Source organism: Puma concolor, chromosome B2 (genome assembly GCF_028749965.1).
Source record: "Puma concolor isolate L17-30 chromosome B2, mPumCon1.1.hap2, whole genome shotgun sequence".
Lineage (NCBI taxonomy): Eukaryota > Metazoa > Chordata > Mammalia > Carnivora > Felidae > Puma > Puma concolor.
In genome coordinates, this window is record NC_141671.1 from 114,997,273 (window position 1) to 115,011,272 (window position 14,000).

General features: G+C 39.2%; 1 long non-coding RNA gene across 2 annotated transcripts in view; it reads right to left on the reverse strand.

The window, feature by feature from the left end:
• The window catches only part of LOC147581190 (uncharacterized), a 242,483-nt gene that overhangs the window by 91,065 nt on the left and 137,418 nt on the right, over positions 1–14,000 (reverse strand). Inside the window, exon 5 of one of the 2 annotated variants that reach the window (XR_015251523.1) lies at positions 9,799–13,736. The exons of the other annotated variant lie outside the window; for it this stretch is intronic. This is a non-coding gene — a long non-coding RNA (uncharacterized LOC147581190). Of the gene's footprint in view, positions 1–9,798; positions 13,737–14,000 lie in introns of those variants that run through there. 2 annotated transcript variants of the gene reach the window in all.

The window sequence follows — 14,000 nt, forward strand, 5'->3', positions numbered from 1 at the left end:
CCAGTAAATAAAATAAATGCTGAAAGATTTTTTTTTCTCTTTTGCCCGCTTTTGGTATTCTAGTAAACATTTTTGTATTCATACACATAAAACTCTCTCCAACTATTTATGTTCCCAGATTAGAATTCAGAGTCTAGAGGTAGACAATCACTTAATTGTCAAATGTCTTTAGTGAATTTTGTTTATTCATTGCAAATGCTCCGATTCTCATTTTAAACGCTTGTGTCTAGCACTGCTTCTCTTAATTTTTAATCCTGTGTATATTTCAAGAGGAATTTAATCCATCTGGTTCTGATTCATTTACTCTTAACTCATCAAAGTGGTACTTGGTAATTGATGTTTGATGTCCAGAATGCCTTGTGGGTTTTTAGGTCATTATGAAGATTCTCCCCACCCCTCCCCCACCTGCCTATCTATCCCTGCACAGCACTGGTCATAATCAAGAGGCTGTATTTTATTTACCTGACATAGTTTCAAATCATCAGAAATGAGTACTTGGCCAAATGTCAAAGCCCTCAGCCCTCTGTAGTCATGATTTTGGAGTGTGATAAAGTGTAAGGCCCTGGGTGGCAGGTTACTGGGGGCTGTATGTGCTCAGCAGGGCCTTGCTGCTCAGCAGGCAAGGCCACACACTCTGTGCTGTCCCCTGACTTGGAGTCTGTGTGTGCAGCGGATGTCCCTAGGCACCAGGAGCAGCGTTCTGAAACCTCTTTCATCTAGTGCTCACACACACGATGCCACAACACTCCCATGCCTGTAGCGCACACAGGGTCCCAAGACAAAGCTTTTTCATCATGCACGCAGTCTTTATGATTACTTCAAAACAAGCCATTAACTCAGTAAAGCCCTGCTGTATCAGGAAAACAACATTCTCTATTGTTCTTGCTCTTCCAAATTCTACCAATAGAAAATTTTCTACAGTCTTCTCAAGGCTTGGCACTTCTTGAAGTCTTTCAAGGAGGGTCACAGAATATCTTTTTTTTTTTTTTTCCCCATAGAATATCTTCAATAGTAGAGCTTAAATAGCTCTCATGATAAGAAAACTCAATCTATTGTTTCACAAAAAGTTGCAGAATTTTAGCCCTGGAAGTGGTCTTTAAAATCACATAATCTTTAAAATGTCAACTATCCATAAATCTCTGTACAGTAACTTGTCCATTTTGTTTCTGCATTTGTTCTTTCTTTTAAATATGTAGTGACATGTGGTCATGGCCTTAGTTGGCTCGTCCATTCACCAGTCACTTGAAAACACTTATTGACCACCTACATTGCGCTGGGCAATCTGCTAGACGCTGAGGTTTTCTCTTCAAGCAAACGACCCTACCCTTGCAAAAGCTACACATGCATTCTCTGCCTACTGAAAGCTAACAGCTCAGAGTCCTTTCTCCACTGTGTCTTTGAGAACCAGCTTTATGTGTATGCACACTGGGACAAAGCAGATAGGAGGTAAAGGGCTGGCTCAGTGACAAATGCCTCTTGCTTTTTCTTAAAGATGGCCTCAGAGAACAAACTGAGGGTTACTGGAGGGCTTGTGGGAGGGGAATGGGCTAAATGGGTAAGGGGCACTAAGGAATCTACTCCTGAAATCATTGTTGCACTATATGCTAACTAATTTGGATGTAAATTTTAAAAAATAAAAAATAAAATTAAAGAAAAAAAATAAAATAAAATCAACAGAAAAAAATGGCCTCCTAAGTTTAAAAGCATTCTTCTTTTGCAACATCAAAGACCAAATGCATGAACATTTACATAAACTCTAGTAGCACAGATATCACAGTGCATCATTATGTCTCAACCTTCTATATGTTGAAGATTTTGCTGGTGCTTTTACCTCTTCATGTGAATGTGGAATTCTTAGAAGTGAGAAGGTAGTAATCCATTACCAGCAACTTTACCAATATGATATTTACTTTTATCAGTTAATCGAAATAGAAAGTTTCTTCTTTTTGAACTGCCTTTTGCTAGCTTTTCCACCACCCTGTGTTTTACTATCATACCACAAAGGAAAAGTTTTTGGGCTACTGATTCATATTGCAGTGAGGTCATCTGAATTTTTAGGACTTTGAATAGGAATCATATTGTGAAAAGAACGAGCCTAGCTCAAACCAGACAAGCTGAGAGCTTATCTTACGAGGACATAGGCTCGCCAGTGGGTGGAGGAGATGACCATTGCTGCCTTTTGTTTCCTTCTCCACTAGAGTTAAACAGATGTGGTTAGTCACCGTGCAAGGAAGCGTGTGGAAATGTGTAAATATTCATGTTTATGTGTGGTCACCAGATCTAAGTCAGCAAGGCAGTAAATTCTGTGGGAGCCCAATGTAGGCACTAAATTTTGCACTCACCCACCAAATGGGTACACATGCCCCTTAATCTTTCTTCCTGCAGGAGGGCTTCCCTGGCACCATCCAGCCTGAATTTGGGGCCAACCTTTCTCTAGAGCCCCTTCCCGTGAGTTACAGCCTGCAGTGTGGGGGCTGAATAGAAAACAGTCTTCAGAAACTCAACTGGAAGGGCTGACCGGAATTCAATCTAATGTTGAGAATGGCAGGAAAGCTTCTATTATTCTACTTCATTCTATCTGCTGTGAGGCAGCACGGCGCCTGGAGTCTGACTGAGCTTAACTCATTTCCCTGGATTTCCGAGTCTTGGCCACAGTGCCTATGAAAGCCAAATATCTCACTCCTGAGGCTCACTACACTTCCTGATATAGGATGCACTTGCCTGTCTCCTGGTGACCTTAAACACTAATAAAGGAGTCATAATATGACCTAGACAAGACTTGGAAGCCAACCGGAATGCAGATGATTGACGGGAGTGCTTTCAGTTATCTACTAATGCTTGTACTGGCACGCTGGTGTGGCTCTTTTCATTCTCATGTGGGAGTGTGAGGCTTAACAATATAGCACAGTATGCTCTGCACACTGGTAAGGCTTAATGCTCAGGTGTGGCAAAAAGAAACTCCGCTACAGACTGGAAGCCTGCAGGCACCAGCTACAATTTTTGCTGTCTTTCCCCCAGCTGGCTGGAAGGATAGCAATGGCACTTTGGAGACAATTCTCAAGTGTGAATTGTCTCCAGTTCTGGGTGTGGAGTTAGAGGAGGGAATTCTCTTGCTGACTTTTTGCACCCCTGGCTGCTTTGGTTATATCTCTGCTTGCCTTCTCTCAAACGTTACCAAAGTGAGCATTTCTGCAGAAAGATCACGAATTCACAATCCCATCCTTTCTTCTTTTAGTATCTTTATAGTTCTTCTATACTAAGATAAATGTGTGATCTGACGCATAGTGTGGATCTGTGATGAAGATATCTGCTCAAATAGCAAAACAGGCCTCGGGAGACTGTTAAGAGTCATTTCTTATGTTTACTGGTTGTCGTGTTTCTGTGTCTTTAAGCTTGAATTCCTCATTTTTGAGAAAGGCTTTTTATACTTCCATTATTCTGCTTTCTACTTATACATCTAGATTCAGAAGGTGAACTTATATCAAACTGGACAGAGAAGCAGGCTGCCTACCCTTTTGTATTTGGGAAGTGTCCACTAAGTAATCAACATGCAAAGAGTTCTTGTGAAACTTGCCCTGAAAGTTTCAGTCTGCCATCCTCAAGGACCAATGGCCTAAGGTGATCTGTCACAGCCATGACCAGGAATTGCCAGTCTATGTGCCATCTTTGGCCATCCAGTGTACCAGGGTCAGACTACAATGACATGGTTATTCTCCTTGAGAGCAGCCTCCAGCAGGAGACGGTGGCTTCTGTGTTAGCCTGTCATGAGTCTGTGACTTGCTGAGCCCTCCCTGAAACTATTTATAAGTTTATCCTCTACTGTATCTTGGAGTAATGAGCATTCAGTTTTAATATATACTATGTGTAAGTTTTCTTTTATTAATTTTATCATTGTCTCTTTCCATTTTTCAATATACATCTCAATTTGGCAATTTGATGGTAAGTTATTCCAAATGTTCTCTTCAAGATTTTATACATTTCTAATGTATTTCACTTAATACTTAAATAGCTATACCTATGTTGCAGAATCCCACCACTTCTTTTTAATATGTCCTATTAGATGCAGCTTTAACTAATGTTTTTGAGTTCCCACTATATTCTGGGAACTGTATTAGATTCTTTATCATCACCGTCATCACCATAACCTTCATCATCATCATCATCATCGTACCTAACATTTATGTGCTTACTGCATACTAGGCATTGTTGAAATACTTGATGAAATTTCTTATAATTATCCTATGAGACATTTTCTTTCACTTACCAAGAATAACTTCATAGATTTATATTGTGATCCTTACTATACAGATGATAATTCTAAGGTTCAGAAAGTTTTAAGCACCTCACTTAAGGCCAAGGACCAAAAACCAAGATTCACATATCCATATGTGGAAGACCCATATCCGTATATAGCAACCCATTTAGCTATATTGCATAAATCCATAGAAAAGTAGCTTTGATTCTGTTGGATACTTGCCTCATCTAGCCAGTCCTTAAAGCTGGGTTATTTCTAAACTGTTATACAGATTTTTAAAAATAAATTTTTGCATTCTCCTTCCAGTGGTCTGTTGTAGATTGATACTGACACATAGGGAAGTTAACCTGATATGGTATCTGAACACAACATAATTTTAGAAAAGCAGATCCAACAGCAAATTCACAACATGGTATAAACATACTTTCTCATCAAATAGAAGTTGGCAAATTCCATGTTCTACACAAATAAAAATTATAAAACCATGGTAGGTACTGCTGGAACTTAGTTTAATTTCTTTGCTGTGTTTGGTTACTCTTACTTTGGTTATGGAAATGTTATAACATATTAGTGATCTTCTATTGAAAGGAAATTCTCCATAAAATAATCTGGAGCTAGAAACCAAAATGAATTCTTTAAAATTATTCAAATATGTGCATGTTCAAAGGGCTTTTTCTTTTACTTTCCTTTAAATTCATGCCCATTTCTTTAATCCTTTCTTCCAAAGGCTTATTTTCCATCCTTTTAATCACCTTTGAAGACCCTCCAAGTTCTCTGTTTCTCTCAAATTTGTGAAGCCAGAAATGGGCACAACTTAACCATCACTGAGTAAGACATGGAGACTAAGGATTCTACATCATCTTCTTGTATTCTGAATTCTCCATGTTGTGCTCAACAAAGCACCATACTCTAACATGTTTCCTCTTTACCACAAAAAATAATTCCCAGATTTTTGTTTTTGAACACATTGGTTAAAGTTTGCAAGTGCACAGTTTGGTTTTCTTTTTGAATCAGACCATTTTGCCTTGCTCCCTTAATCTCAAACTGAGGTAGGTTTTGTTTTTGCCTGACGCTCAGTTTGAAGGCATCTGAATACTTCGTATTTGCTCTGTTCCTTTAGTCCAGACTTTCACTTTAAGCATGATCCCAGAATCATAACCTATAGAATAAATATTTCCCCAGGATAACACAGTGATCTAGTAATGATGTTTGTTGTAGCCCAGTCCCCAAATGTAGCTGGTGTGGATTTTAGTATGGAAATAAATGCAAAATGCTATGCCACTTGTTTTCTAGATCAACAAACTCCTAGCAAATTTGGTGTCATTTGCAAATAAGAAAGCTGGGCTTGATGAAGTTGATTGCGTCAATCACACACCAGCCGTGCCTCAACTCTGCTCTATCTAGAGGGAGGAAGGCAGAGATTGTAAACACACACAATTCCCACAGCTTCTAAGTGCAGAGGAGGAGAAAGGTAGGGGCTCTTGGCTTCATGCAGGGTTTCTTTCTGTTGCAGTATCAGTGACACTCACCCTTGAATCTTCAAGAACTTGTCTTCTTCTGGGGTTCTGAGGTGGCTCAATCAGTTAGGCATCCAACTCTTGATTTTGACCTCATGGTTCGTGGAATCTGCTTAGGATTCTCTCTCTCCCTCTCTATCTTCCCCTCCCCCAAGCGCTCTCTCTTTCTCTTTCTCTCAAAATAAATTTTTTTTAAAAAAAAGAGCTTGTCTTCTTCAGACACAAATTTCAGTCTTGTTTATCTTTTAAAAAATACACGCATCAGGTAGAAAGCCCTAAGGTCTCTTATAGACATGTCACTGAAATGTTTCCTGATGGTTTCTAGCAGCTACTGGTTCTCCAGATATATTTTTTCATTAGCATTTAACCAGATGTTTTTGAAATGCTAAGCTACATTTTTAGCTATCCTTGCATTCACTGATAATAACTTAATTTCTACTTTTGACTTCATAAATCTACATGAAATATTTACCTGTTTCTGGTCTTGGTTATATGAATTATAGAGATGAAAGACTATTAAACCATGATAAAGTACAATTATTTCAGTTTGGACCATAAAGATTACTCCAAGGATAAATAGGGATTTACTATAGGTTGTTAATTTTGTCTACATATGAAATAAAAATCGTTTTTGATTTTCAAATATGTTACTAAAGCCAAAATTGGGTCTGTCATTTGTAGTTTTTATAAACGCTTGATTTTTATGGCATTTGTTTGAGACTGTGCTTCATGAAAAATGTAAAAAAAATTTTCCAGGTAGAGAGGGGCTTGATTATATTTTACTTACCCCAAAGCATATTAAGGCTCAGCAATAAGAGTTCTATATATTTTCCAGAAAAATCCAAGATGTTTTCTCAGATTGTGCTTTGAGGAGCTCTAGGGGTTCCTCCCCACACCTGAGGACAGGGGCAAGAAAAAAAGTCAAGGGTAGGCTGGGATGGGGGAGGGTGGACCTGGTTGTGCACCCAACCAGAGCAGCTCCACTTCCGATCTGCTTTACACATTGGACTTCTGTGTAAGGTTTCATTTGAAGAAATATCCATGTGTTACCAGGAATATGAAAAATATTTCTAATAATAAAAAAGATGTGAAATCCAATGGTCCTAAATTTTATAAGCAGGGAAACAAGTTCAGAGAGAAGAAATGATTTGCTCAAAGTAACATAGCTATTAAAAAAAAAAAATGGCTCCATTAATGATTTGTAAAACTTAAAAGGCTATGTTCAATTTAATCAACATTTATTAGAGGCCAACAAAACATAAGGCACTATGCTAGACCTCCAGGGAATAAAGAAAATAGCATATAACCCTAAGTAGAAACCTCATATAAAATGCTAAAACAAAAAACACTGAAGATCATCCAATCTAGCCTACTTGTTTTATTTTTTTTGTAAATTTTTTTTTTCAACGTTTATTTATTTTTGGGACAGAGACAGAGCATGAACGGGGGAGGGGCAGAGAGAGAGGGAGACACAGAATCGGAAACAGGCTCCAGGCTCCGAGCCATCAGCCCAGAGCCCGACGCGGGGCTCGAACTCCCGGACCGTGAGATCGTGACCTGGCTGAAGTCGGACGCTTAACCGACTGCGCCACCCAGGCGCCCCTAGCCTACTTGTTTTAGAGTTTAATAGTCTTCTTAAAGCCACATTTCAAGTAAATGGCAGAATCAGGACACGAATCTGAGTCTTCTTGCCTCAGTTATAATATATTTTCCTCTATACTAGTATGCCCCAAATTTAGTTCATGAATACCTACTCTCTTGGGAAAGATTCCACTTGAAAAATCCAACTAAACATTTGCATTTTAAAGGTTCTAAAAAGTGTTATAGTGAAAGAAAAAATGTGTTTAGATGACAGTTCCAGAAATTACCATAGAATACTATTCAGGTCATACATGTTTACACCCCAAAGAACACAACTGGCTTGGGGCGCCTGGGTAGCTCAGTTGGTTGAGGGTCCTACTTTGGCTCAGGTCATAATCTCACAGTTTGTGGGTTTGAGCCCCACGTCAGGCTCTGTGCTGACAGCTCAGAGCCTGGAGCCTGCTTCAGATTCTGTGTCTCCCTCTCTCTCTGCCCCTCCCCTGCTCACGCTCTGTCTCTGTCTCTGTCTCTCTCTCTTAAAAATAAATAAACATGAAAAAAAATTAAAAAAAAAAAAACACAACTGGCGAAATTCTTTCCTATACCTCTCCTCCCCAAAACTTTACTAGATTTGAAACTGAACTGTAGTAGAATCTTCTTTACAACCCACATTTCCATGGTTTATTTAAAATGGAGCTTGAGAAAATGTGATCTCTGTGATGTATTAAATCAGATGTACTCTATCTATACACATATTGTGTTTGCATGTTATAGAAAATATTATGCACATATGTCCAAATAAGTGTGAATTAAAAGCAATATACAAAGTGCTGACAAAGTGTTGTTTTAGTTTTAATATCAGTTCACATTTGTTCATATCCATCATGAGAAATTCAATGTGTATTTATTTTCTTCCTAAATATAGCATATGTGTATAATTCATTGGAAATGTTGAATTAATTTTAGTAAGATAAGGATTGGTGGAAACATTCTTGTCTTATTTTCAGAGATAAAGTGACTTTTGTGCAAAATTAAAATCAATTTGTTTCCCTTATAAAACACATATATCTCGGTACATTTTTTTTCCTGGTCAGAATGGTAAAAATAAAAAGGTATAAATAGGAAAATTTCCTTAAAAATTACCACATAAGGTACACCAAACCAAAATCATACTGTAAATCCTGGGAGAGACCTGTTCTTGTAAGATTTACGGACCAATTTTTCAAGATCAAAAGTGTTTATATAGGCTTACAACATCTTGGATCTTTTCCCAGACTAAAGCTCTAACACTTCTGAGGCTGGCCCATCACTAATATGTACAATATTTTTGACATTTCATGGGATGGACTCAGGGGTCTTTGTGATAGGCAGGCTTCCTAACATAATGGAGTGCCAGAAATCGTGTACTGTGTGTGAAAGGTAGTCAGATGGTACTGGCATTTTGCACAAGGAAGGAAATGATTTGTAGATTCTATGAGTCTGTTGTATTTTGTCAGCTTTGTTAGTTGAGAAACATCATTGGGGACCCATTAGTACTTAGAGGGCCATGCTGCCCCCCTGACAGATGCTCCTTTCCAAGTGATTTGAGTCCTGTGTTTAGGTGATGTTCCTTCCTGTAGTATAGCATTTCCTCATAGAAAACTTTTAGAAACAGCCTCTCAAGTATGTTGACTCTCTTAATCCTTAATAATATGACCTAGCAGAGTGCTTTACACTTAGTAGGCCTTTCATAATTCTTATTCATATTATTCACATGAATTCATAATTCATATTATAATATGAATTTTCAACAAATTCATGCATTTACCAAGCCGGAATATGAAAGATAAAGTAAATCGTGAGCTCTCTGGTAACATATCTCTAATGATCCATTTACCCACCATGATTTATTATTGTTTTCCAAAGTCTGGCCATTACGCGTCTCCAGTTTGCATAAATTGTTGTACTTTCATTGCCAGCAGCAGTAATGGGATAAAGCCATAGGCGGTCTTTTACCCACCTGGATTATGAGGAATCTTACTTGCAGTGTTTATGTTGAAGGTTCTCTAATCACAAAAGTTTTCACGTGTGATCAGGTGTAGGAAAATCAGGTGTTAGGTATAGCAGAGAGGGATGAGATATGGATCCTGCTCTCAAAGAGCTTCACTCTCATTGTAGAATCAAGACAAACACAAATACAGGCAGTAGCACTTATCAATGACCAGTTAGTGGTATTTGAAAGCACTATTGTTGAAATAGAGGTTTGACTGTTCATATTGACAAAAAAAAAAAAAAAGAGGATTGATAAATGTGTCTTTTCATCCACTCTTTCTTTTTAAAATTTTTAATGTTGATTTATTTTTGAGAGAGAGAGAGAGAAACAGTGCGAATGGGGGAGGGGCAGAGAGAAAAGGAAACACAGAATCTGAAGCAGGCTCCAGGCTCTAAGCTGTCAGCACAGAGCCTGACATGGGGCTTGAACTCACCAACTGTGAAATCACGACCTGAGCCGAAGTCGGATGCTTAACAGACTGAGCCACCCAGGTGCCCCTCATCCACTCTTTAGATAACAGAGATTATATACAAAAAGATTATCTCATCCAATACAAGATTTATAGCCAAAATTGAGGCTCAGCATCCATCCCCCAGCTTCTTCCAACTCTGGTATCACTATCTTCTTTCTCCTGCATCACCCTCAGCAGTGCCCAAGGCTTTACCCCTTTCCTTTTTTCCTATCCTGGCCTTGCCGAACTCTCTACAGGAGCTTGGTATTTCACTTCCCAGAGTTCTGTAGCAGCATTAGAAAGAGGCCAATTTAATGGGAGAATACAAGTGAGCACACCCATAGTGATAACCCCATTGGGGTTCTCAGCCCCCAAGTTGGCCAACATGTCTCTTAATGTGGTTGATAATTTACAACTTGCAGTCCTGTGACATGGGCTTAGGATATTTGCAAGGCAGCTTCCAAACAACCTGGGCAGAGCTCTTAGCGGTGAAACATTTAAGGTGGTAACCAAGAGCAACTTGTCTGGGAGTCCAGCCCTATCAGAATATGTTCTGTGAGGCAAGGTTGCCAGTTGAAGGGAATAATTACAAGGGGCTGCCTAACCACCATGACAATAGAAACTTAACCCAAGTGTTTTCAGGTAACTGCTAGCCTTGGGTCTGGCTGCCTTCCATGGGCCCCACAGCACACGGCACCGTGTGAAGTGGATGTTTTACAGCAAGTTACAGCAACGCAGCTGTTTGCACTAGAATTTAACCCAGGTATGCCAGACAGCTGTGCCAAAGCACGCCTTCCTGTTTCATTAATTCAACAACACATATAAAAAAGCCATTTGACCATGACTGCTGGTTTCAGTTCCTTGTCAAGAACTGGTTATTTAATTCAATTTAATAAAATGTTTCTGAGTACCGACTATGTGTTTGACACCTGGAAATAAAGAAGATACAGACCTTGATGGAGGGACATCACCCAAACCTTAGGCAACATCTTAACTAGTATGAACGCCCCCCCACACACACACACATACACCAATGTTATAATTCTATGATAGGTGAAAAACTAGAAATAAATATGAACTATATGGTGATACAGAAAAGAAAATGGTTACATCCGAGAAGGGCAGTCAGGAATGACTTCCCAGAGGTGACGTTACTTGGACTTTGTAGGATAAATCGAAATTCTCTAGGCAGAAGGGGGGGGGGGGGGGAAATCCTAACAGTCAGAGGAAACATCCTACGCTAAAGTATGAAAATGTGAAAAATGATGGGAGAGAAATTAATACATTAGATTTATTGAGGGTAAATCTTGTGCAGGTGAGTTTGGTTCTTGCTTATAGAACCTTGGGTGCCAAGCTCAGAATGGTATCCCATACAGCATGCCTGGGGAGCCATGAAACAGTTGTCATATAGGGTGTGACATGATCAAGTTGTTTTCTAAAATTTCACTCTGGCAGCTCTTCAAGGAGGAGACTCAAGGAAGCTGACAGACTATCGTAATAGTCCAGGCAAAAGGAAGTGAGAGCTGGCCTGAGGATGCTGAAGAAGGAACATTCTGCTTGCTGGGCTCATAGAAATTACAACGGTTCACTCATTCCTTCTGCAGCCAGACTTTTGGGTTTTGGTGTACATAGATTTGTGAGTAAAGAGAACCTTCATGTTTCTAGAAAGAAATGCTAATGCTAGGATTACAGGACATTAAAATTGAAAAGCATCCTTAGATCTATTCCAACTCCCTTATTTTACCTATAAGTTATTGGCTACTTAATAGCAAATTTGAGGCTGGCAGCCAGGTCCCCAGTCAGTGAGACACTGTGTTGTTTTGTAGGATATTGTTACCAGTTGAATTGTATCCACAAAAAAGACATGTTTAAGTCCTAACCCCTAGTGCCCACAAATGTGACCTTATTTAGAAATAGAGTCTGTACAAATATAATCAAGATGAGGTCATTAGAATGGGCCCAATCCAACATGACTGGTGTCCTTACAAGAAGAAGGAGATAACCATGGGAAGACATAAAGATACAGGGAGAAAGCCATGTGAACATGGAGACAGAGATTGAAGTTATTCAACTGCAAGCTGATGAAGGCCAAAGACTGATGGCTACCAGCAGAAGTTAGGAATGAGTCAGGAAGATTCTACCCAGAATCTCAGGGGGAGCATGATCCTGCTGGCACCTTGATCTCAGACCTTAGCCTTAACAACTACAAGAGAACACATTCCTGTTGGTTTAAGCTACCTGTTTGTAGTACTTTGTATGGCAACCCAAGGAAACTAATTCAGATATTGTTAAAGTTTAAATGTTTTGTGTCTGTGTGTGCAAAGCCCCCTCTGAAATAGCTTCAAAGCAATGGCCTAATGCAGAGCTACACTTAAAAAAAACAATAAAACTCGCTAAGCATTACACACTGTAAATCAATTTGGTTCAGTGGCAAATCTCATTTTCACAGTTTTTACACAATGATAAGACTTTAGCAACTAAAATTTAACTACACTTTATATGGCATTCTTACCCATTATCTCATTTAATCCTCACATCAGTTCTGAGAAGTAGGAACAGTGAGAAAGTGGTTGGTTGTCCCAAAGTTTCCAAGTGATGGAGCCACAGTCAAATTACAAGATTTCAAGCACCAGATCCTGTGCTCTTGCCTGCATTCTGCTCCGTTAGTGGCTTTGACAGCTCCTCTCTGGTGAGAACCTTTCAGGATCAGCTGGGGATATGGACAAGGAAGATCCCTGCGCTGAGATTGCTTACATATGTTGACTCAGGAAGAGTCGACATGAGATACTACTGCAAATGCCAGCAAGCAGTTTTACTTCAAGGAAAGAAATGCTACTGATACAATGTAATAATGTAAATAGTCTAACTCATCCCCACAAACATTTATTCTCAGAGTGTTTGGAAGTAGTAAAAAAAGCCTGTAAGAGGATATGATGTTGCATTTCCTCCCTACTTGTATCCTGAGTCCAAAGAAATAAGCTTTCCTTACAAAAGGGACCTTTACAGCCTTGAAAACCAGAACCAATTCAGCTTCTGGTATTCAATTTCTATTCAAATTCAAATTCTTCTAGAATTCAAATTCTCTAATTTGTCTAGTAGACAAACTAGATCTACTCTTGTCCCTAGCATCATACTATGATTTTCTACCTCAATTCTCATTGTGAGATTTTTATGGTTGGTAAGAAAAATCATGTCTTGGGCAAGTGATACAATTCAGTTTTTGATTTGGAGTTTGGCTCACTTATTTGTTTTTGAGACACTGGGCATCCTGTATAGATATTTGCAGGGAGACAAATAATTGTCCAACAGTCAAACTTCTGGAAAATGGATGTGATGTGTGGACCTCAAAAATACAATTTATCAGAAATTGGCTAACAGCATTATGGTTAATTACAGCCATCATGCCTCTAGCCTCATGTGGAAGAACGGGGGGGGGGGGGGGGGAAGGAAAAGGAAGGAAGCCTCTTCACTTGTATAGGTCAATAAAAGACATTGGTTTTCTACTAGCAGTCTTGTGGCTCTTTATTAAAGTAGCAGGAAAGTGACATCCAGCTTCAACCAGGAGGAAACCTTTGCACAGCACCAGTGAATCTCTGCATTCTAAGAGCTCACAATGCTTAGGGTCATTCTCTATTTGTTTTACGTCCTAAAAGTACTTAAAGTCAAGGATAGTGACTCAAAAGTAAACCTCAGCCTTTCATCTTTCTGAGTGGGCTGAAAGCAAGTTCATGACCAGTCCCCCATCCAGACCATAAATGTACATAATGCTTGGTCTCAGGACAGATACCAGAAACACAGCAAATAATGTCTGTCTCCGCATCTGCATTAAAGTCCTTCTCCACTGTGGCTGTGACTCTGGGTGTGTGGAAGGGCTCTCCAGCTTCATGATAGGTGTGCAATCTGTGAACAGTTAGAGTTACAGCTTTGAGTGTACTGACACACGCTCACATAGCCTCACATAGCCCCTTCATCCGCTCACACTCTTAATAAAAGCCAGACCAATTATGTTACAATATAATCCAGAGGAACAAATTCTTCAGTTATCCTGAAATATCACGTACCCTTCACTATTTAAAATAAAGAAGAAGTCACAAGCTGCATATTGGATGTCTTTTTCCTTCTTTTTTTATTTTTGTAACAGAACTTTCATTTTAGTATTTATTA